The following is a 25,224-nucleotide window of genomic DNA, read 5'->3' on the forward strand; positions in this document are numbered from 1 at the left end:
AGGAAAAACTGTTTGGAAAGGTTCAAAATGGTACTACTGCTATGACTGCCATCATGTCTATTTATAGTTTGTGGCATTTTTCTATGATGCTTGCATTCTCTTTTGCTTGGTTAAAATCCTATATGACCAAAAATGAGATCAAGTATAATTTTCATCTGCTTTCAACACTGAGTTCAATTTTAAGATAAAGCTGAATCTGACATATTATGAGACCACCTATTAGAAAAATAATATACAGAGAGCCCTACAGCACGAAAATATTCTATTCCTGATTTATATACACTTCTAGCTCTAAACTATCTAAAACGTTTGAAAATCCTGATCCATATCATGGGGAAAATGGCTTTGGAGTTTGTTACCAAATACTATTTTCTGAAAATAACATATTTTCAATCACCCTCTAATTTAATTGTTTGATAATATTAAGTCCTATAGAATAAAGCTGTGTTTCAAACATGCTAATCTATTACCTTGTTTCTCTTACGCCAATTAGGAGATTTAAATAGTGAACAGGGAATCTGAGTCAATAGGCATATGTTGCAGTCAATATGAAGAAATTGTGACATTTTCAGATTTGACTTCATGAAATGCAGAAAATTAGTTAAAGCTAGCCAAGAAGAAGAGATGAACCCTTGACAAAAGGGATATTTCCAAGAAAAGTAAAATCCCAGAACAAATTATGGTACAGAGTGCATGGTGGGATTTCTCACTTTTCATTTCACTTACTCTCCCTTCCGCATTATTTTTAACCAAAGTAAAATAATTTTGGGAAAAAAATCCCTCAAATAAAATGTTAAATATTACAACTAAAAGTGTAGACATCAAGAACAGTGGAATATTTGAACACAAAATATTTTCCAAGCTGGTTCTAATTATATTTTGTCTGCTACCTTATAAATTTTTCTTTCTTTTCTGCCTGTTTCAGACTCAAATTCCCCAATACCACTGAACTATATCTGAAACAGTTCTGCTTCAGTGTAAACTTTCTTTTCCTTTACCTTCCAAATTCAACAAAATAGTATTGTCAAGTTTAAATTCTGAAACTTTCTAAAGGTTTGGTAAGTCTGCCTGATTTTTTTCTACACTGTGATAGTATAATGTACCATAGCTTACTATGAGGTACATGTACTTATGAGTGAATAATTATGTTCTATAAATAAGGTTGTAAGTAAGATAAGATATTATGATGCCTTTCAGTGAACATATATCAACTGACGTTCTAACATATTGGTAGCTCAAGCAATTCTGTTTTTATAAGGCCTTAAAACATAAGTTAAGTGGAGAAAAGTTTAAGTGGATATATGTATCCTTCTATGACACAGAGAAAGAAACTAGAATTCTTTATTTTTATCCTTTTGTGCCAAGGTACAGATGCCTATAAGATTACCTGCTGTAGTTTTAGCATAATGTCTCCTGAAACCAGACAATATGTAAAATAATTAAATATATACAAGAAAATAACTGTTCCTCTTTAAACTTGGTAATTTACAGGGGTTAAGAGTTGCTATATAAATTAATTTCAGAATCATTTCCATTCCTCAGGATATTTTACTAAATATATTTTTTAAATTTTCTCCTTATGTTAATGCACTATTGATGGAGTGCTTTTCTATTTAAATGTAGATTTTATTGTTGGAAGGGAATAAGGAAAATTAATTTTTATGAAGTGCTTATTATGTGTCAAATACATTCGTGTTACAATACTGTCTAACAAGTCTCTCAGGACAAAACTTTAATGTAAATATTATCTACTTTTCTCAGATGATGAAACCAAGGCTCAATGATTTTAAACAGCATAATCTAATTCATCAAGCAGAACAAGTATTCAGAAGGCTATCCCTAAAGGTCATGTTTTTCTGTTCTGCCATAGTATTTCATTTCATTCATAAGGTTTCAGAAAAAATAATCTGAAGTCAGACAACTGAAAATTTCCTTCGTGTCAATGACAATATTTGAATATGATACAATGCAATACCTTGTTTCACAGTTCTTAAATTAGCTGTGGAACAAAGTCCAAAGTCAACAACATTTCAAGCATTTTGAACGGCACCATGAGTAGTATATAGAAATGATTCAGAACTGTTTTTGAGTCACACACTTACATTAAGAAGTGGTGTAGCTATGTTACAGCACCATAGAGTTTTGCATAGTATATCAGCAGATACACTGCTTCTAATTAAAGACCCTTGAAATAAATGAGTGGTACCTGGAGGCCTTTTTAAAAATAAATTGATAATTTATCTTGTCTTTCTTGAAAGATCAAGATCTTTCCTAGTTACAGTTTAAATACTCACTATATTCAGCACAATCTGTAGAAATATATATATATATAAAATGTACATATATCGCTCAAAGTTTATTTTCTGCATGGTTCATCAACAGTCATTTGTTTGTTTTTGGTTTATCTTTGTCGTTCACCTTTGGTTCCTGATATTGTTTATTAATAGGTTGGGAAGGGAAGTGGGACTCTTTACTGCTCAAAAATATTATTAAATATTTTTTATGGTTTCTTATGAAGTTGAGGTATAGGAGGTGGTTGAAACTAATGGCTAAAATAAAGTTTGATGATTTCTCTGTGGATTTCATCAATTCCGTATTTTAATGGCATTTGTACAGATAATTGGGGGCTGAATAAAAATAAATATACTCTTTGTAAATGCATTTAAGTGTTGAGAGTTTTTAGAGCTATCAGGAATTATACACATCTTACAACCCACCAATATGTACTGAGGTCATAGAGGAAGGCGAGTTCATGGTTGCAAAATATTAAATAAAAGACAAAAAGGACAGTTTTTTCAGGCTTATGAAGATGCACTACTATTTGATTATTAGCATACTAAGTGAAATTCAATCCATTTCAAGTCTAAAAATACCATCGCCATTATCACAACTTAGACACATCTTCTGGCTTCTGCTGTAGTATCCAAACAGTTATGCCAGTACTGTCTTGGTGGGGGAGCACAGAGAAGCCACAAGTAGGACAGACTCCATAAATGAAAGATACTGACTGCTCTCCTGCTTTTCACCACAATCTGTGGTCGCTCCATCAGGTAGAAATATGCCTGTGCTGTTTCTTTTGCCAGCTTCGTACTCATCATCACTAGTATTTGATAATATATTTAACAACTTTATGAAGTATCCTGGACCTTATTTCTTAATCTATAGATACAAATGTTGAACCTTTTAAAAATTGTTTTAAAATTGAGTGTATTATACTGTTTTATAACTTACTGTTTTGTACTCTTTTCTTTTTTTCCTTTTTTGGACGGAGTTTCGCTCTTGTTGCCCAGGCTGAAGTGTAACAATGGCGTGATCTGCGCTCACCACAACCTCTATCTCCCGGGTTCAAGTGATTCTCCTGCCTCGGCCTCGTGAGTAGCTGGGATTACAGGCATGTGCCACTGTGCCCAGCTAATTTTTGTATTTTTAGTTAGAGACAGGGTTTCTCCATGTTGGTCAGGCTGGTCTTGAACTCCTGACCTCAGGTGATCCACCCGCCTCGGCCTCCCAAAGTGCTGGGATTACAGGCGTGAGCCACCATGCCAGGCCCATAACTTACTGTTTCTTTAAGTAGTTTTCATGTGTGGTGTTGTAGAAAGACCTGATGACTTTTTTTTTTTTTTTTTTTTTTTGAGATGGAATCTTGCTCTGTTGCCCAGGCTGGAGTGCAGTGGTGTGATCTTGGCTCACTGCAAGCTGCATCTCCCGGGTTCAAGCGACTCTCTGGCCTCAGCCTCCCGAGTAGCTGGGACTACAGGCACCCGCCACCATGCCCAGCTAATTTTTTGTATTTTTTGTAGAGACCGGGTTTCACCGTGTTAGCCAGGATGGTCTCAATCTCCTGACCTTGTGATCCACCTGCCTCGGCCTCCCAAAGTGCTGGGATTACAGGCGTGAGCCACCGCGCCCGGCCTGAAAGACATGGTGACTTCTATGACTGATGGAAAGAATTTAACTTGTGGTAGATGTGTTCTTACTCTGCTATTAACATTTTCTTCTCTTAATTCAATGGAAGTATACTTATCAAGATTATAAAACCCAAGTAGTACTGGAAGGCATACTTTCGTTCACTTCTTGCTCCCTGTTTCTTTTCTTCTTTTTCTTGTGCTCTTTTTAAAAAAAAAATCATACAAATATAATATTTTAGGAAAAATAAGTGCAAAGAAAATCTTATCATATTCTATTTTTTGTGAAGAACAAAGTATTAATGAGACAAACGCTATTTTTCTCTTTTATCTTAAAACTTAATTGCTGCAGGTGACATTGTCCTGATCTGTCTTGCACTTTAGTGTAGCATCACGGCTCCGTGCTGTTTCATACAGATCACTGAGCATTTTATTTTTTTCCACATTCATTCATTTCACATGATCTCATTCTAGGTTCTAAATATTGATTAATTAACAGTATCTGCTTTTTAAAAACAATAGGCACGGTGATTTGAAGACCCTGCAAAAGGAGCTTTGTTTTCTTCAGAGAGAAGAGAAAAACACCACCCAGATGACACGATTTTATATCTACACGACTTTATATTTACAGGGCCATATACTGAGAGTGAATGTACAAGGTGAATTAGCAAGATCTTGCAAATAAAGGAATAAGAGAAAAAAAAAGATGTAAAAATATGACTTACTTACTATGGAAATTATTTCAGGGTCCATAAAATATTGTATGTAATATGAAGAAAACATAATTTATGTGGGGCCATGTTCTTTTACCTGAAGAAAAGCAAAATGCTCTTTACCTAAAAATATCTGTGTACCTCAATTTAGCCAATTGTTGAATGCAGACATTTCTCTTATCACTTTCGAAACTCAAGAAATGAAAACTGAAATGATTTATGTTTCAAATGGCAATTTCAAGTTATCTGTCTTTCCCTAGGGTTTTCCATCTCCTTTAACATGGATGTGAAGTAATATTTATATTTGGATATGAGAAAAAAGAGCCAAAACATTAATATATTTGAATTTTAACAGCACTAAACAAATGTATATATCCAGAGGCCGATCCAACTTTCATGGAACTTGGAGCTCATACATATCAGAGGCTCTCTTTAAGAAAAACAAAATAACATATGGAGATAAAATTATATTCAAAAGGGAATATATGTTTAAAAGAGAGAAGAAATTAAACAGTAAAAAGAAGACAACACGAACATTAGAAAATTAGAATGTACATGTATATAATTACATATAGCTCTATAAAACATTTTTTTCTTTTATCTTTTACTACATATACTTTGATTATCTCATTTTATAAATCATTTTTTTTTTTAAATAAAAGACCAGTCATGGTGGCTCACACCTGTAATCTCAGCACTTTGGGGGGCTAAGGCAGGAAGATTCCTTGAGGCCAAGAGTTCAAGACCCTGTCACTACAAAAAATACAATAAAATAAAATAGCTTGGCAAGGTGGCATGAACCTGAAGTCCCAGCTACTTGAGAGGCTGAGAGAGGAGGATCTTTTGAGCCCAGGATGTTGAGGTTATAGTAATCTATGATCTTGCCACTGCACTCCAGGCTGGCTGACAAGGTGAGACCCTGTCTCAAGAAAAATAAAGAAAAAAATAAATAAGTAAAATAAAATTCATTGTGAAGAAAGTTTTAAAAATCCATTACTTTAGGCATTATAAATTAAGTGTGCTATTTATTATTGTTAACTGAAATTCTTAAAACATGAAACTATAAACCCAAAAGTACTTGGTGTTTGTAGGAATACTAAATATTTTTTTCCTGGAAATGCGAGGACTCTGATAAGTTCTATTTTATTTGGTTCCACTAAAAAAATTAAACAAATGCATAGTGTGTTTTTAAACAGAGATGCTGTATTACTGTGTACATTCCTAACAGGAGAGGATTTCTGTTTTGACTAGGTGTCTATAAGGACCAAATACTCTACATAAGATTTTACATATCTGTTGAATGGCAGAATATTTTACAAAACAGTTAACATTTCAAACATTATTTCTCCTATATTCTCCACCTACTTCTGATTCAGGTGCACCATGAGGTCACGTCTCCAAAATTCTAATTTAATGCATCACACATTCATCCAATATCTCTTGAGTTTCTTGATTATTCTGAATAACAGTCTTTTGGCATCACTCATTTCTTTAGCAAATACCACCTTTTCACTTTCCTTTACCTGTTTCATTTCTTTATTCATCTTTAACCAGCTTAAATTCCATAGTAAATCTTTTAAATTATCATTTTTTGTACGTCCTTGACTCATTTGCTCATTCCTTGCTTTGCTATATTCAACAGAAAAATGTTTCCTAAGTTACATCAAAACTCTGCTATTTCCTCATCTACCCATTTAGCTGAACTTGACTAGAAGACAGAAAATCAGAGTCATTCATCTTTCTTTCAATTCTGGCCTGAAATGCCAGGATTTCCAGTATGATGCCAGGCAATTATACCCTACTTCCCTAGGCTTTTACTCTGTGTAATCGATAGCCATTTTCCAACTTCTTTCTCCTTGAAACCCAACTCTTTAGTATCAGTGGATGCCTTTATTTTCTATATTGAAGAAAATTGACGTTATTGGTAGAAATGATTCCCAAATTCTCACAGCCTTAACTACCCACCTAATAACATTTATACCTACATCCTTGCCTCCCTTCCTGTGACTTTGGTGATGAACGTTTATGTTCCTGTGTAATCTACATGCCCCTAATTGTGTAGTATACAGCCATGTTTTTCACCAAATCAATGACATTGCTCCAAATGCTTTTCTTTCCTCGTACAACTGTGTGTGTGTTTATGTGTGTATGTGTTGCTCTGTAATGCAACATTCCTATTTATTGTCATTTCTTACTGCATAATATCACCCATTATTGACTGTCTGCTTCCCCCCTACCTTTTTTTTTTTTTGGCCAGGTAATGCCTATTTCTTTGCTACAAAACTTCTTATAAATATGTCAACAATGTCTCCAATTGCTTTCTTCCCATTATCTCAATCCCATTTCTATCACTTTTTTTGTCTCCACAATTCCACAGAAGCTACTCTCATAAATGTCACCTATCACCTACATGCCATTAAATCTAATGACAATGTTCAGTTCTCATCTTACATGACCTATCAACAATATCTGACAGATTTTCTCTTTCTCTGTTTTTGATTCACTTCTTGTCCTGGACATTACGTGGTGTTGTCTCCCCTCCTGCATCACGCTTTACTTTCTTTCCTTCTTTTATTCCCATGTTCTTAATTTTAGAGCGCTCCATATCTCAGCTTCCTTAACTTTTGGTGATTGCATGTAATAACATCCTAGCTTTTAATATTAATGTGCAGTTACCTGCTACACATTTCCATTTGGATTTCCAGGAGACATATTACACTCAAAAGAACAAAACTGGATTTTTAATCTTTCTTTCACAATCTTACTCTCTTCACTGCCTTTGTCATCTTATTTGAATGGATTTCCATCATCTCAGTTTCTTAAACATACCTTCTGATATGGTTTGGATGTTTATCATCTCCAAAGCTTATATTGAAATGTGATCCCTAATGATGGAGGTGGGGTCTGGTGGGAAATGTTTGGGTCAAGGGGATCCATCATGAATGGCTTGGTGCCCTCCCTATGGTGATGAATGAGTTCTTGGTCTCTGAGTTCACCTGACAGCTGATTGTTTAAAAGAGCCTGGTATCTCTCTCTTGCTCCATCTCTTGCCATGTGACACGCTGGCACCTCTGCTCTTCCATCATGACTAAAAGCTTCCTGAAGCCTCATCAGAATGTGAGCAGATGCTGATGCTATGCAAGTCAGCCTGCAGAACTGTGAGCCAAATAAACCTCTTTTACTTAAAAATTACCCAGCCTCAGGTATTCCTGTAAAGCCATACAAAATGGACTAACACAACTTCCGATCTTTCTCATGTTATACAACATCAAGATATCCTGTTGAGTCTACATTTAAAAGACATTCAGAATGTAGACACTTATCCCCATACAAATTCTTAACTCTCTTATTTGACTCACCATCATCTGTTAAAGGAATTATTGCAATCTTCTCCTAAAAATGGTTTTTGATTTTTAAAATTTCACCCCACAGTCTATACCCCCCACAAAGGAAGGGGTCCTTGGAAAACATAAGTCAGACCAAGCCACTCCTTTTGTCCAATCTGTACAGCTTCTGCTTTAACTCAGATTAAAAAGCAAATTTCTTGCATCATCCTTGAAAGCCTAATGTGGAACCCCACACCTTTAACTTTTATCCTTATATCCTATTGTTATCTCTTTTCTCCCACTGTCTCAGCTACCCTGGTCAACTTGGAGTTCCTGGTGCATTCCAGGTTGGAAACACAGAGCATTTTTTTTCCGGTGGTTAGCTCCGGGAACTCTCCATTGCCTAACTGCCTCAATTATTTAAAGTATATTGTCAAATGTCACCTCAATGAGTCCTACCCTCAACATCAGATTTAATATCAAGATTTCATTCCACCTTAACATAGCACACACCAAATCACCCTTATTCTACTCAATCTTCCATAGAATTAATTACTTCAAATACGGTATATTTACTTACATATTATAATTTATTATACTATTTATTATAAGTTTACTGTTATTTTCCAGCGTAACCTCACCAACTCTAATATAAGCTTCACAGGAGTGAAAGTTATTTTGTATTTTGCATCCTGAGAACATTTAAGAGAGTTGGTATATAATACATGACTAAAAAAATTTGTTGAATTACCATGATTGTTAGGAGTTTCCAATTTTTTCAAGGACCAATCTATATATTCAGTATTGGTTTCTTACATTTTAAAGTAAAATTTGTATACCTCTAGTCATATTTCATATCTTATTAACTTTAAATGTCATTGATGAATAAAAAATTACTGGTAAGGCAAAAGAGGAGAATCAAATTATTTTCAGCATCCAATGAGTAGAGTCAACTTTAAGAGACCCAGGCAGCATATGATGCTAGTCACTTACACTGTGTGTCCTAATATAGAAGTTGAGGAATATTTAACTCATATTTTTTTTCCTTTGAAAGTCATACTTTAATTAAGTAGATGATAGTGATTGATGTTGAACTATTTATAAACTCACATGTTCTTTGTTTATTGAGAAGATAGCTATCTAAGTCAATGTTGATATGCACATTTTAATTATTTGCATCAGTCTACCAAATCAGAAACATTTGAGATTGACAGAGGATTCTTACCACATGTAAGTATGTTTTCTTCATCTGTTACCTTGATTAATAAAACCAATGAAAGATTTGAAGATGCTTGCATTTTGAGTGCTCTCTTGCCATACAAGTGACTTGGTATAAATAAATTAATCTTAGGCATTTTGTCATGAGTTTGTATCTTGTCTTCTTGTAGAGGGTAGGTTTGTTATTGACAATGCATTTTTATAAAAACTGATATATTTATTTATAATGTATTGTTGTAGATATGCCACATATGTTCCACTGTTTTCTGTGGCATAGATCATTACTTGTGTTTTCATCTTTTACTGCTTGAAAGCTGGAAGACTATAACTCATAATATGTGTTTGATTAACAGCTGTAATCCCAGTGAAGATTTAGGTAAGATGGTGTTTTATGTTTATTATTATTCATCTTTCCAAACAGACTTACTAAACTTTTCTGAGTACGCTTTGAGGATGATGTTCCAAATTTCTGTCATGTTTTTATGTGCAGCTATTTGAACTACAATATATATAAAATCAAGGTTACATGAATGGACTACACTTTTGTTTTTGGCTAGGCATAGCATTTTACTGTACTAATTTTTCTTCAGTAAAATGTAAGTGTACTTGGATTCATTCCGGACTTTCTCAGTGATTGCATATTTTTATGGTTCTGGTTGAAATTAAGATAGATTAAAATTGCTCAGAAGAGTGATATTTGCAGGTATTTTTCTTCTCTGAATATATGATTTTATACCCATAGCCTATCTGTATCTAAGTAGATATCCTTTCTTAATTTGGACACCATTTTCAGATTCTTAAAAATATGGTCCATAGAGTCATCAAGACAAAACGCAGTGAATAAAATAATTATTCTTTTATATAATCTCAGTTCTAAAAGTCAGTAATAAGTAATAATATGAATAAAATTATTAGTATAGAAAATTTTTGCAGTAGATAATTTTATATTTCCATTTGTGTGCATTTCTTATTAAATTATCTAGGAATATTTTACTTCTTTCTATTAGTTCACAGAGGGAAACATACAAATAGAATTTTTGAAACAAGAGAAATATAACAAATGCCAAGATTCACCAGTATTGTTAGACATATGTATCACGAGACTCCACATTTGAAGTGACTAATTAATGACAAGAAGTTACTATGTAGAGAGAGAAGTGTAAGATAGTGGTGAAGGCAACAGAAGTATTGCAAACTACACTGCCTTCCAGGTGGAACTGCCTAGAAAACATTTTAAAACAAAAGTTTTGCTGGACAGTGGAACAGTGCTGGTATAATAGAATATATTCTATTCCATATATCTATTAAGACTTCTAGAGTAGGGTTTCATAGAGTATTTCTATTCTATGAATGTACTCAGTCAACCATATATAGTGGCTTCCAGCTAACTTTAAGGTCTAGATCTAAATAAAATGACAAATCAAGTTCTGAAAATGTACTGAGTTGTTTTAAAATTACCCCCACCTCATATTTATTCATCCACCAAGAAATAAGAACATCCTGGTTTGTTATTTTTTCAAATTTTATTTTCTTTTTTCAACTTCTATCATAGTTTCTTGGGGAAGATGTGAAGGTGAGTTACATGAGGAAAGTGTGTGTCACTGAAGTTTGGTGCACAAATGATCCAGTCACCCAGCTAGTGAGCATAGTACCCAATAAGTAGTTATTCAGCCCTTGCCCCACTCCCTCTGTCACCACCGTTGTAGTCCCCCATGTCTATTGTTCCTATCTTTATGTCTGCATGTACTCATCATTAAGCACCCATTTGTAAGTGAGAATATGCAGTATTTGGTTTTCTGTTCCCACAGTAATTTGCTTATGATGATGAATTCCTCAAAAGTAAATAAATAAATAAATAAAAACCACTTAGGGTTTACATGGCACCAAATCAAGCACCTGATGTATCAACCCTTGGAAAAATATGCATTTGACAGAATGAATTACATCCGTAGTATTTTGGCAACATACCTCACAATTATGTGGCAAGTAAAACTAATGCTAGTCTTCCTGAGCCATGTTGGTTTAATCCAAAAGATTTAAAAATAGCAAAAGTTCTGCAAATCTTGGAAAGATGGTTGGCCCACCAAGACCTTAAGAAATATATGCTAGTGTGCAGATGTAAGAGGGTTGAAGGAACTGATCCAGAGTCTACTAAGTATCTAAGAGAAAACAGTGTATAATTGTAGAAAATAAGCAAATGATTTCATATTGGAACTGTATTACACACTATATATGTTCTAGAAGATGCTCTGAGAAATCCTAGACTTGTGAAATAATCACCCCCACACTATGATTTGAAGAGGAGGAAGGCTGGGCACTTCAGCAATCTATACGTAGCATGGAGACCATGTAAATAAGAATACAATGTGAAGACTAACGCCTCCAGCACAGCTGTGACACCAAAGTTCAGACTCTCTCACAGTATGCAAAATCAAAGAATGAAACAGCACAACTAGAAAAGCAATGAAAAAGGAAATGTAAGTTAAATATGAACAGAGACATTGCAGATTGTAGATTGACTAATGCTCCTGAATGGAAGACCGGAATTATAATAAGAGATGTAACTGATAAAAACCATGTTAGTGTGAAAAAAGAACCTTTAACAGCAGATCTAAAGACTTAACATATAGCAAAGCAAATTATTATTATTTTTGTAAATGATCAACTCCTAGACCAGATCTTAAAAATCTGAAAATGGTGTCCAAATTATAAAAGGTTATCTACTTAAATATACATAGGTTATGGGTATACAATTACATATTCAGAGAAGAAAAATGTTTTCAAATCTTCACTGTTCTGAGTAATTCTAACCTATCTTCATAATTCATAAAATTATTGAATGTCATGGATGCCACCACCACCATCTGGAACAAATTGGTTGAACTGTAAAGGAAGAAGTGGCTGGATGGTACCACACTTCACCATATCAAACGCAATGAGTTGATTTCTACAAAATATTGAGAAAAATAATAGCTTGTGATTCCTGAATTCTATAGTTATTCACATTTTTATTTATGTGTGCAGGTAACAAATGTATTTTCAAATATGCAAGCATTTAGTAATTATGCATTACATAGAATCTGCCTGAAATTTCTTCTAGAGAGTAAAATAACCTGAAAATTTAGAGAAACCATTGTTAGAAATACATAGCGGAATGAAGAAAGAAGCAATCATGTCAAAAGTTTTCATCTCAGTCTCTCTTTGTTTTTATACATATGGCACGCAAAATTAAAGATAAAGTAAAATAATTTAATTATTTTGATTAATCATATACTCATATATGTCATATTGCATTATATATGCTATACATCTCACATCATTTATACAATTAAATCATTAAATATAATAAGCATTTTGCTAATAAATTTGAAAATCTGAATGATTATTAATTGATTTTCTAGATTAACTATTATAATGATCGTAAGCACAAAAGGGGGACCAAGGACTTTTCATTTATTCAATAATTATTTATCAAGTACCTATTATGTCTTTGTCATGCTTCCAGGTGCACAGGATGCATCATTAAATAAACAAAGAGTATGCCATGGATCTTACATCTCATTGACAGGAAGTTGACAAGAGTGAATAGACATCCTAACAGAGTTTATAATAGCAGAAGGTTTTAAGTGATGTGGATTTTGAAAACAAAATGTAAAAAAGTCTTAGAGGGTGCAGTAAGAAGAAATGGGCATGACTTTTCAGTATTAAGTGTAGTCAAATTAGGACTTACAGAGAAGATGAGATTTGTGCACACATTTGTAGTAAGTGGAAGAGTTAGCTAGGGGCCAGATGAGGGATAACATTCTATGTAGGAAGAGCAGCTACAGTGAAGAGGCTGCCTTGGGAGCTTGCCCGACAAGTTCCAGGTAGACCAAGGAGGCCAGTATGGTAGAAGCAGAGTTAGTAAGAAGGAGGACATGGGGTGTAGAGGTAACAGAAAGCCAGACCATGTAAGGTCTGCTCAGCCATGGAAAGGGCTTTGCATTACTTTCAGTGAAATGCATAGACTTTGCAGATTTGAGCAGGAGAGTGACATGATCTGGCTGGTTTAAGAGGACAGATCGTTCTAGTCCAGAAAAAATCAAATGAAATGAGAGAAGCAAGAATGAAAACAGGGAGACTTACTCAAAAGCCTGCTACAGGAAAGCAAGCAAGAGGATGGTGGTCAGACCAGGGAAGTGGTGAGCAGTGGCGGCTGCTGGATTAATACATCCTGTTAAGGCCTGTAGGGTTTCCTACATATGAAATGTCGGGGGAGAATAGGCAGATCATTATTACTTTTTTTTAATCTCTGAAAGTCACTTTGTCAGATTTTAAAGTTTATATATATATATAATATACATAATCTCCAATTTTCAAGAAATTAATCACCTCCATGCAACACATCCTATTTGAAGGTACGGAGAAAGTGATACTTCACAGTTCATTTTATGAAGAGTATAACCTTGAAAATAAATATGAAGATGATAGAGTAGTTTTAGGAAATAACCAACTAACTGGATGCAGATTAAAACAATGTAATTAAGTGTTAGCAAATTTACCCTGGAGGTATAATCTTGCATCTTAGCTAAGTAGTTTTTATTTCAGAATGAAGAATTTGGTAAAATATTAGAAAATGAATGACTGAAATTCTTCCCCTTACATTATCAAAAGGTTTTTTTTTTTTTTTTACTTTTTTTAAAAAATAAAATATAATAACTGGTCTTTACTTTATTCTGTAGTTTAAATAAAATAGCCCCACACTCAACACTTGCTTTTTCTCTTCTGACCTTGTTATTCTTTAAATATTCATCAACAGAGCAAATTTCTCCCAATAGCATATGTAGTTTGATCCTCATCAGGGGAACTTGTGAGCTCTTAGAGATTCAGGCCCGCAAACACTTGGGCACTCCCATTTGACTGCAACCAAGTCTGTCAGTGCTGAGGCTGGGGTCTGGTCCTGTCACCCCTCAGGTGTCCTTAGGGCAGGATTGCCAGACAGGTCCCGTGTGATGTGGCAACTCAGTGTAAACATGAAAGGCTGCTTGGAGCCCCAAACTGAGAGTTGAGACAAGCTGTGTCTGGGCTCCATTAGAAAGAAAGGTGTGACCAATTAGCTCTGTCTTTCATGGCAATACCCATTAGAAGTGTCTGGAAGGAGGATTTCCATGTAACAGACTCAGAAAGGAGTAAGGTGAATGTTCCATCCTCACTTTTAGTGGTTGTTTTGCCAGCCAGGCTGAGTCGTCCACTGGTCAGGTGGCGGAGCAGGTAGTCTGAGGGCCGCAGAGCCGCAGGTGGCTTCCCAGGACATGCAAGAAACAGCGTAAACCCCAAGCTGGAGGGAGAGTGGAAGGGCACTCACATGGGGTCCCAACGGGGTCTGCACACTATAGGCCAGGATGGCATTAGCTCCTTATTCTCAGGATCCCCTCTCATTCAGGCAAAGATAGCCAGCTGGCCTCAGACGGTTAGATGGGAATGGAGTTAAAGACATTTTTACATGACAACGGCCTTTACCTCTATACAAACTTTGAAAGCTTTTCATCTAAACTAAAATGATGTATTTTCTATGAGTTATCAAGAACTCTAAACTGAGCAAAAGGACAGTCTTAATTTAATCAAGCTCTAGAATGAGGGGACACAGCTTCGAAAAACACTGTTGCAGCAGAAGATATAAAGGCCTGTAAAAAACAATGTTTGCAGAAAATAAGAAGGGAGGAAGCATAATCTGGATATGGCCTTCTGCTCCTGGTAGGTAAATGCCTCTCCACACCCAGGGCGAGGAGGGACTTGGTTTAAATGACTTGGGTACGCTCCCTGAGTGTATCCAGCTGTCTGCTGAAGTCCTCCACACTCCGCTGGTGCATGGCGGATGCTTCCTCCTGGAACCTTTCCATTTGCTGCTTCTCCTGCATTTTCTCCTAGGCCTCCTGGGTCAGAGTCCAGTTGTCTAGGCTGCGCTGCTTCACCTCCCTGTTGTTTTTGCTCATTCCCACCATCTCAGATAGTTTCACCACATCTTGTCCTTCTTTTCTCTTCTGTTTGGTCACACTGAGCTCTGCAATGTCTTTCAATTTCAGGGATACCTTTGGATCTGCCTGTGGGCTACCCTGGAACTTCCTGCAATTTGGCATGTAGATTGCAAATAAGTGTTAACATTGGAAATGGATTTGATGGAATTCAGGATTTATTCATTATATCTGTGCAAATACAAATATAATGATATGGCCAAGTGCATAAAGCATTTCCCTTTATGTGAACAGGAAGCAAAGAATTACACTGAAGTTATTACAGCATTTTCAGAAAAATTGTATCAAAGCAAGAATATATGCTTGTTAGCACGAGAAGTTCTATTCACAGTAAGGAAGCAAGGGGAAAAATAACAATTATTGGAAGAGAAGATAAACTGTGTGCAAATATATGATCGTCTAACTGAAAAACTCAAGGAAATCAACTGAAAATTGTTCTTAGAACCAATAATAGAATCCAGTAAAATGAGAGAGCTTCAAACTGCATGGAAAAAAAATCAGTATTCTGTAAACAAACGAGAATGTGATCTTGAAAAAATAAATGATACTAAAAAGCAGTTATATTTTTCAAAGCTTTATTTAGTTTGAACATTAATGGTTAAAAATGATTCCTTAATTTTTGAAATGACTTTCATAATAGCAGCTATTTAAAATATTACAAAGCAAACAATAAGACACATAAGCATTTTGCATGAAATGTAATTTTACATGTAAGTCCACATAATTGCACGAAGTCCTAGAATATTGTACTGATACATTTTGAAAAACTAATTTTCTTTAATATTTACTGAGAATCTATTTTATACCTAGCGTTTGAATCATCATTTATTTGAGAGGAAATTTGATGAACTGTATTCTAACTGGTTTACTTACAAGAAATATGTTAACTTTAATAAAAAACAGAGGCAACATTTTATTGATTCTTGAGCTTTTTGATAAACATCTAAATCCACATTATTTTAAAAGATTGAAACTATGTGGAAAAGGTCATACATTTAAATATTAATTAATGGTATATAAATAAGTAATACTATAATGGAACACTTATGATACCACACACAGCATGAAATTATAACAATTGCTTTGCTTTCCTCAGTGAAGTAGAAATCAAGTTTACCAGCAGGCAGTGATAAAGGAGTGAGGAGTGGAGTATAGGTAATCTGAGAAGAAGCAAGAAAACAAATATAATCATCTGGGAGAGAGGAGAAATAATAGACTGGTTACATATACTATTCTTCCCAAGCAGTATTAGGGACGCTTTGCAGTCAGAACATTTTTATTTGGTTAACATTGGTTTTGTATTATTTTGTTTCCCTAGCCAGATTCAGTTTCATGATGCAGATATGGAACAAGTGGAAATTTCAAGTTAATAAAGGTTGCATTAGAACAAAATAAGGGTAACAAGAAAAAAGAGGGCAAAAATTTGAGAGTTTATGCAGGAAAGTGGCAAGAATGATTATAAAAATTTAAGATGTTAAGAGTATATGCAGGTGAGGGTGGGGATATGAGAGATTTTAAGAATTACGTAGGATAAAAAGATTTATATCCTGTTGGCACTGAAAGATTGTTGCAGCCAGAGAACCAGAGTGCCTGAGCTATTAGAAACAGAAGAGAAAATTGGGAGTGCTGGGCTCATGGCAGGTTACCTTGGCTGTAAATTCCATGAGAATGGCCCTGGCAGGGAAGGGCCGCTGTATATTGGGAGACCCCATTATTGGAGAAGAAGGAGTTGAAGAATTCATAGTGCAGGATACTAGGAAATCCTCAACATGGATATTAAAATCACCAAAAAATTATGAAAAGGGTCATATTGAAGAGAATCACAAAGAATCAGAGCTAAAATCATCAAAGACAGATGAGAAGCCTCCTGGGAATGTGATAGTCCACTGCATCAAAGAGAGACAATGAGGGTTGCTGAAGAAACCAGCCCTTCTTTAATTATTCCTATTTTATGTCATTAAGTCTGAAAGCTAAAAATCTCCACTCACAAAAAGTTCCCTTATGCTTTAAATCCCCTGAACAAGCCTTTTGACATCCTTCTGGATCTTTAATATTTGATTTCCCTGGATACATATAAGTAATTCCTTTACAGGTCTTAAATGCTTTTTGTTTCAAGGCAAATACCATGCCTATCAATGATCCTTTTGAATATTCTTATTGAAGTTGCCAGCTGATGGCACTGAAGTCCACCCTCCAGCCTCTCCACCTCACTAACTACCACAGTGCCTCATCTTTCCTTTCACGTCGCCGATACCCACACCCTGGAGGCCACAGGAATATCACAGAAAGGGTCTTGGCAGGGCCAGCAGGAGCATCTACTACATTAGAGGACACAGGAAAAGGTGGTCAGGATGGACATGATGCTAATGGTTTCCAGAGAAAAAGTGATGTACAGAGAGTCCCAGGGTGATTGGAATGCCAAAGCTTTCTTTGGTGCCTGAAAGGAGCAAGGACAAAGGAGCATAATTAAATATATCCTGATATCCTTAAAGAAGACAGAATTGGAAAGGCTATGATTATGTAGAAGAGAAAGGACTGCCAGAAGCAGATATCTTGGGAGTCCCCCTGGACTCCTGCTGATAGATTCTTGCAGAAGGGCAGCATTACTCCAAGTGCCTTATTGGTCCCTGCTGCGTGGTGTCCTACTGTGACTCCTTCGGGCTTCTATTCCAAGCTCAACACTGCCCTTTCTGGTGATGAACTGCATGGCAGCTTGTTTTCTCTGCACAGTCTAGCACTCATTTAACTGACTTTAATAATTTAACGAAGTTGAATTAAATTATCTGGTGTTTGTAAACATGTCTATATTATTTAGGGTCATCTAAACAGCTATAATAAATAGACCTCAAAATCAGAAAGTTCATAAAAAATAGAAAGCTATTTCTCGCTTATATACCAGGATTGCTGGTTGAGGGAGACTTTTTCCACCCCCTGTTTCAGGTACCCAGGTCCATGGTGTTTCCTGCCATCTTTAAGAGATTGTTTCTTAAAACCACACATCTACAATCATGTGATCATTGACAAACCTGACAAAAACAAGCAATGGGGAAAGGACTCCCTATTTAATAAGCGGTGCTGAGAGAACTGGCTAGCAATATGCAGAAAATTGAAATTGGATCCCTTTCTTACACCTTATACAAAAATTAAGATGGATTAAAGACTTAAATATGAAACCCAAAACTGTAAAAACCCTAGAAGGAAATCCAGGCAATACCATTTAGGACACAGGCATGGGCAAAGATTTTACTATGAAATCGCCAAAAGCAATTGCAACAAAAGCAAAATCGGGAAAATGGTATCTAATTAAACTAAAGAGCTTCTGCTCAGCAAAAGAAACTACCATCAGAGCAAACAGACAACCTACAGAATGGGAGAAATGTTTTGCAATCTATCCATCTGACAAAGGTCTAATATCCAGAATCTACAAGGAACTTAAGCAAATTTGCAAGAAAAAAAACCCCATTAAAAAGTGGGCAAAAGATATGAACAGACACTTCTCAAAAAAAGACATACATATGGCCAACAAACATATAAGAAAAGGCTCAACATCACTGATCATTAGAGAAACACAAATCCAAACCACAATGAGATACCATCTCACCAGTCAGAATGGCTATTATTAATTAAAAAGTCAAGAAGCAACAGATGCTGGCAAGGTTGTGGAGAAATACAAATGCTTTTACACTGTTGGTGGGAATGTAAATTAGTTCAACCATTGTGGAAGACAGTGTGGCAATTCCTCAAAGATTTAGAACCAGAAATACCATTTGATCCAGCAATATGATAACTGGGTATACAACCAAATGAATATAAATCATTCTATTATAAATATACATCCACGTGTATATTCATTGCAGCACTGTTTATGATAGCAAAGACATGGAACCAACCCAAATGCCCATCAATGATAGACTGAATATGGAAAATGTGGCACATATGCACCATGGAATACTATGCAGCCATAAAAAGGAATGAGATCATGTCCTTTGCAGGGACATGGATGAAGCTGGAAGCCATTATCCTCAGCAAACTAACACAGGAATAGAAAACCAAACACCGTGTGTTCTCTCTGACAAGTGGGAGCTGGACAAGGAGAATATGTGGACACCGGCCCGGGAAAAGCACTTACTGGGGCCTGTTGAGGGAGGTGGGGGGGGAGACAGCATTAAGGAAAAGAGCTCACGCATGCTGGGCTTAATACCTAGATGATGAGTTGTTCGGTGCAGCAAACCACCATGGCAAACATTTACCTATGTAACAGACCCGCACATCCTGCACACGTACCCCAGAACTTAAAAAAAAATTAAACAATAATTTAAAAAATAATTATGAAACAAAAAAAAAAGCTCATTTCTAAATTTTCTAGAGTCATCACACTTCCATCCCGCACTAAGCAGGAAAAGTGCCGGGTAGAGGATGCTGGAAAAACTGTACAAGCATGTCTAGAAACAGCAATATTTCTATCACGGAATATGTAGCTATATGGGTGTCTAATTGTAGGGAAATCTGAATAATGTAGTCTAGCTCAAGGAGAAAGCATTCAAGAAGAAAGAGAAATTTCTTTGGTGGAGAGCAATCTCCAAAGATATTTCTGAGAAGTTCTTGTTGGCCTGTTTAATCATTTTCTTACCTAACTGAAATAATAAACTTGTTTAAAGAATATAAAAAATGCCAGTCTACAATTAATACATTTTGCCTTCACTACATTCTTTTGAAATGAATCTCTTTAGAGATTTACTGAATAAATGTAGATTTCATTTCTAACATCTACCTTTTTTGTTTATGTTATTCAGAGGAAAGAACTGTAATGATGTTTCTTTAGCATATGTCCTTTCTTCTTAATATAATTAAGTGGCTTTTGAAAACAAGATGATATTAGTGATTTGAGACTATTTACAATTCCTTGATATGGTTATGAACTTAAGATGCTTCTAGTGAAATTAGAAGTTAACTCAATGATTATCACAGAAAGCATTTGAGTCATTAAAACATTACCTTTAATGGAAATATTGCCACTGAAGGAATAAATCACAATGCAGCAGAACTCATTCAGTCATTAAAAGAATCAAATCACTGCATCTTGAAAAGTTGACTATGCTGTTAAGCTGAACAATTTATTTTGAAGCTTTATAATGGATACTGTGAAGTTCAGGGCAGAGATACTTGGACATGTCACATCTTGGCACACAGAGATGATAATATTTTCATGGAATTCTGGTGTAAATGGTAAAGCTCTTTATGTCCACCCCAATTCTTTCCAAGGTGTCCTGAGGTTTGCATAGTCAACATTTTAGTAATGTAGATGGAAACCTGTGGTCTAGAGCAAGAGTTCCAAATCGCTTTCTATTGTGATGCTGCATAGATATCACCACAAGGATGCTTGAATGCTATTTCAAAATTAAAAAAAAAAAACAACTTACACTGACATATGTTGTCTTGGCTTGCTGAGTGAGTGATAATAATGGAGAAACAAATTCAACTCTATATAGTAAGCCATAAAATTTAATAATAGAATAAAATAAAACCTAAACTTAGTTTAAGTGAGTTGTCATAGGATAATTTGATAACTATTAATAAATTATGGTCATGCTTTTGCATGAATTATTTGATAAAAAGTCCCAGACATAGTTTCACCCTCCTAAAAGTCCTCTACCCTGTATGATACTGCAGTGTTGGATACATATCATTGTACATTTTTCCAGATTCTAGAATGTACAAAACCAAAAATGAACTCTAATGTAAACTGTGGACTTTGAGTGATGATGATGTGTCAATGTAGTTCACTGATTGTAACAAATGTACAGCTCTAGTAGAGAATATTGATAGTTGGGGAGGCTATGCATGTGTGAGGGCAGGGAGTACTTTGAAAATCTATGTATCCTCAGCTCATTTTTGCTGTGAACCTAAAACTGCTGTGAAAAATAAAGCCTGCTTTTCTAAAAAAAGGTTGCAGTCATAATGATCAAGTTTAGAAAGATTTTTAAAAATGTAATTGTTGTCTTAGCAGAAATGAAGAGATAAGTTCAGATAATAAACAATACTGTTGATGATAAAACAAATCTCCTTACTGAAAATATAAGTCACTTTAGCTAATGGTGTCATACTGTTGACCTAAAGGCAGGTTACGGGCTGGCACTGACACCAGATTAGATGCATGAGCCCCTGGGGGCTCCAACTCAGGCTCTCCAGGACCTGAACATGTGAAAGCAGTAGATTTTCGGTATATGCAGTGGTCTGTTGGTGAGATGGATGGACACCAGTCCCAGTTCTCCTGCCTTGAACCTCGTGTTGGTCAACAAGGAGGAAGCTATTGAAAGACTTGGTGCAGATCTCCATGGCAAATCAAAGCTCAGGAAGGGGTGTCATTAAGTTACTGGCAGTCACATCAAAGGAAAAGCGTATCAGTAATTCTTCCAGTTAGGTAAATTATACAAAAATATTAGAATGGATTATGAATTATTTGCACGAAAATGTATGCCTAACATTTGGGAAGCGATTTGGTAACATATATTTTAGTTTATATTGAGAATAAAAAGGAACATATTTATATATGTCTTATTTGATTATACCAGGTATAAAGGGATAAATATCATCCCTGTAAATAAACTTGTATATATTAAATAAGATTACTCTATGTACATATATTGTACATGAAAATACAGCCTGCCTGTTCCCCTGAGTTTAAAAGTACAGACGTCATTAACTTTTGGAAGCACAGCATGACATGTCATTGTATAGATTGCATTCAGTCCATTCCTTTATTGAAAAATATTTTACATTTTTTTGTATTTTTATATTCTAGCACTTTTCTTTCTTTCCGTAAGCTTCTCCAAATAGAATTTACTGCTCCACATTCTAATCAAGTATAGTTATCAGTCTTTGAAAAATTATGGCAAGCTGGTCGATAAAAACATAATCTCATTTTTATTTGATTTTGAAGTATCCATTTTATGTAAGGAAGCTAGTAACATTTTGTGTATGTATTATTTATTTTGGTCAACTCTTAGGAGATTTACATAGTCAACAGCTTATTTTAAAAAACATTATTCTATTTTTTGGTAACATTTTTACAAACTTTCTGTAAAGAGGAAAGTATAAGATTTGCTAGTCTAATGCATATTTTTTCCCTTTTACATTGTTTATGATATATTTTTATGCAAATATACTATAGTATAATTTGTGTTTATCATAATTTTGGGATTTTTCCTCCCTATGATTATTCTCTCACTTGTTTGGGATCCCCAGTCCCACAGTGTTATACAAATGTTCTCTTAAACAATTTTTGATTTTTGTTATAGTTTTTATACTTAATAATCCACAGAAAACTTATTTTTTAAAGAATATTGTTTACTGTTCAGGGCTATTGTTTCTCTTGCTTATTTTTTAGCAGCTACTTTTAACCACATCTTTTATTTAATAACTTTTTTCCTCACTGAATTTAAATGCAACTTATCCTACATAATATCTCCATATTATATTTGGATCATTTTCCAGACTTTCTGCCCTTTTCAAATAATCCTTGCATTATTATGAAAAATACCATCTGATTTAAACAAGGCACTTATAATATATTTTGATATCTTTAAAAAATACACATATCCCATTTTTAAAAATTGATGTGTCAGAGGATTCTGACTAGAATTTTAACAAATTTATAAGCACCTTGAAATCATTAAAATCATGACTTTTCTATTCAGAACTTCTTTTGTTCTATACTCATTGCATAAGGGTTGATAGCTATTTTTGTCTGCATATAGGTCCTGTATTTGTTCTATTTAATTTATTTAATGCTATTTCACATGTATTTTTCCATTTTCATTAGAATGCATTTTTATTTGAAATTTAAATTTGTTCTAATTTATCAAAAATATTGATTTATATATATGTATGTAGTATTCAGCCATATTAAAAATATGGAGTTCATCATAACATGTTTATAGCAAAATCTTTTCAAAATATGTAAACATAAAATGAAGCTAAGCTTATTTTGCTGAACATTTAGTTTTTTAAATTTATTGTTAGTTAGACCTCTCCAAGGCCATACTGAAAATGTCTACTGATAGTTTTATTTCTGATTTTAATGAAAATAGAATTGACAAGTTATCATTTAGTATGCTGACTTGAAAATTTTGACCAATAGTCTTCATAAGGTTCAATTATTTTTTCTATATTCTGATGCTATCCGTTTTTAATTAAGATTAACTTGTTTTTGTGTATATCGTGACATAAATTTTACTTAAATATTTATATAAACAGATAATGTAGTTACATGAAAAGTTTAGAAGTCACATGGATGTGCATATACAGAAAACTAATCAAAAGAAAATACACATATGAGAAAAAATTTGTATACAACTTAAGCCAAACCTATTTGGATTTTAACTCATGATGATAAATCTCTGAACAATCTAAGTCGATAAAACTTTTGATTTTCTCAGACGGTTTTTGTGTTGAGGTACAAAATCACTGAGCTTGGGAGTTATTTAAAACATTAAAAGCCACAATATGATTTAAAGTAAATAAAGGTTTATAACCTCATCCCACAAAATAACTATTAGGCTTTGAGTAATTTTAAGCATTATTCAACCTTCAGCAACCAGCAGAAGATTCTCCATGCTATTAAAAGGTATTGGAGAATTTTGCTAAGGTTTATAAAATTTATTTTAGATTTACTTCCCATTATTCTGAGAAGATATTTTTGTATAAAATAATTGCATATTACTGTCTTACTTTTTGTGACAAAATATACTTCAATATATATGTACTTTTCAAAGGAAATTGATTACAAACCCAATATGTTTTTAAAAACTTTGAAACTTTTAACTTAAAATTGAAGGACCATGAAGAATTGTCTCAGCAGAAGAGAGGTAGGTGCTTTTCTCCATTAGTTTTTATTAATACCCAGTGTTCTGTCCTGTTTCAAGAATGCTTTCTTGAAACCCCTTCCTCAAATTTTTATTACTTTTTCAAAAATGAGGCTCTCTAAAGGTGGCTACATTTTAAGTCATACTTCAGCAGAGCAGACATTTATTAAAGTGTGAGCAGTTTCTCTGAAGAAAGCCCTGGACTCAATGAAACCATTTTAGTGATCCATCTGGGTTGATGCTTAGAGACTACAGCTGGATGGAGGAGGTCAAATTGTTTTTAAACCTGTTATACATATTTCTAAGTAAATCACTGATGAGAACTTTATGAAAAAAAATGAACGCATTGCTGTTGGCTAAGTACCATTTTCTTTATTAAGTATAATATAAATATTCAGGATACTGTAGTTTCCTGAATGTTTAGCCTAATTCCCTGACTAAGGAAACATGACAAATTGCAGTTTGAGATTTTGAAAACACTGTTTCACTGGCTTAGGCCACTTCTGTGAACCAATTTTTCTTGTTTTTTGATTCAGTGGGTATATGGCCAGGGTTGTTACATTTATTCCTTATTTTATTTTATTTTTATTTTTTTGGAGACAGAGTCTCCTCTGTGATATCTGTATTTTCCACTAAGTGTGAAGGGTGTATTAAAACAATTTTTCAAGGAAGAGAAAAAAGTAATTAAGCACTTAAATGATTTTGTTTTTTTCTAATTCACAGGTTTGGAAGTTGGAAGAAAAAAAATCAAAATCATTGTTAGTTGTGGTGTTTAACAATTACCTAAACAAAATTGTTTACCTTGAGTATTAACCTCCGTTTCCTGGTACACACAGCAAAGTCAATAACTCATGAACACTTCACATTATTTGATATTCACTCCTCAAAATCTTAACTCTGAATATTCTTCTTTAGAAATAAATGTAATGGCTGGGTGCGGTGATTTATGCCTTGTAATCCCAGCACTTTGGGAGGCCGAGGTGGGCGGATCATTTGAGGTCAGGCATTCGAGACCAGCCTGGCCAATATGATGAAACCCCATCTCGACAAAAAGTAAAAAAATTAGCTAAGTGTGGTTGTGTGCACCTGTAATCACAAGTACTCGTGAGGCTAAGGCAGGAGGATCGCTTGAAACTGGGAGGCAGAGGTTGCTGTGAGTGGAGATTGCACCACTGCACTCCATCCTG

At 34.6% G+C, this 25,224-nt stretch overlaps 2 long non-coding RNA genes across 9 annotated transcripts in view; one reads left to right on the plus strand and one right to left on the minus strand.

The window, feature by feature from the left end:
- The window catches only part of LOC129051625 (uncharacterized), a 214,512-nt gene that overhangs the window by 177,860 nt on the left and 11,428 nt on the right, over positions 1-25,224 (plus strand). For 2 of the 6 annotated variants that reach the window (XR_008516006.2, XR_008516004.2), the window contains 2 exons: positions 9,403-9,538; positions 15,225-15,729. The exons of 2 other annotated variants lie outside the window; for them this stretch is intronic. This is a non-coding gene — a long non-coding RNA (uncharacterized LOC129051625). Of the gene's footprint in view, positions 1-4,427; positions 5,545-9,402; positions 9,539-15,224; positions 15,730-25,224 lie in introns of those variants that run through there. 2 more of the 6 variants (XR_008516010.2, XR_008516009.2) reach the window with 2 other exon arrangements.
- The window catches only part of LOC129051626 (uncharacterized), a 91,695-nt gene that overhangs the window by 18,074 nt on the left and 48,397 nt on the right, over positions 1-25,224 (minus strand). Inside the window, exons 3-5 of one of the 3 annotated variants that reach the window (XR_010137616.1) lie at positions 13,288-13,397; positions 5,302-5,537; positions 4,062-4,109 (exon numbers count right to left, since the gene is read on the minus strand). The exons of the other annotated variants lie outside the window; for them this stretch is intronic. This is a non-coding gene — a long non-coding RNA (uncharacterized LOC129051626). The remainder of the gene's footprint in view (positions 1-4,061; positions 4,110-5,301; positions 5,538-13,287; positions 13,398-25,224) is intronic. 3 annotated transcript variants of the gene reach the window in all.

The sequence above is a fragment of the Pongo abelii genome, chromosome 17 (genome assembly GCF_028885655.2).
Source record: "Pongo abelii isolate AG06213 chromosome 17, NHGRI_mPonAbe1-v2.0_pri, whole genome shotgun sequence".
Classification (NCBI taxonomy): Eukaryota; Metazoa; Chordata; class Mammalia; order Primates; family Hominidae; genus Pongo; species Pongo abelii.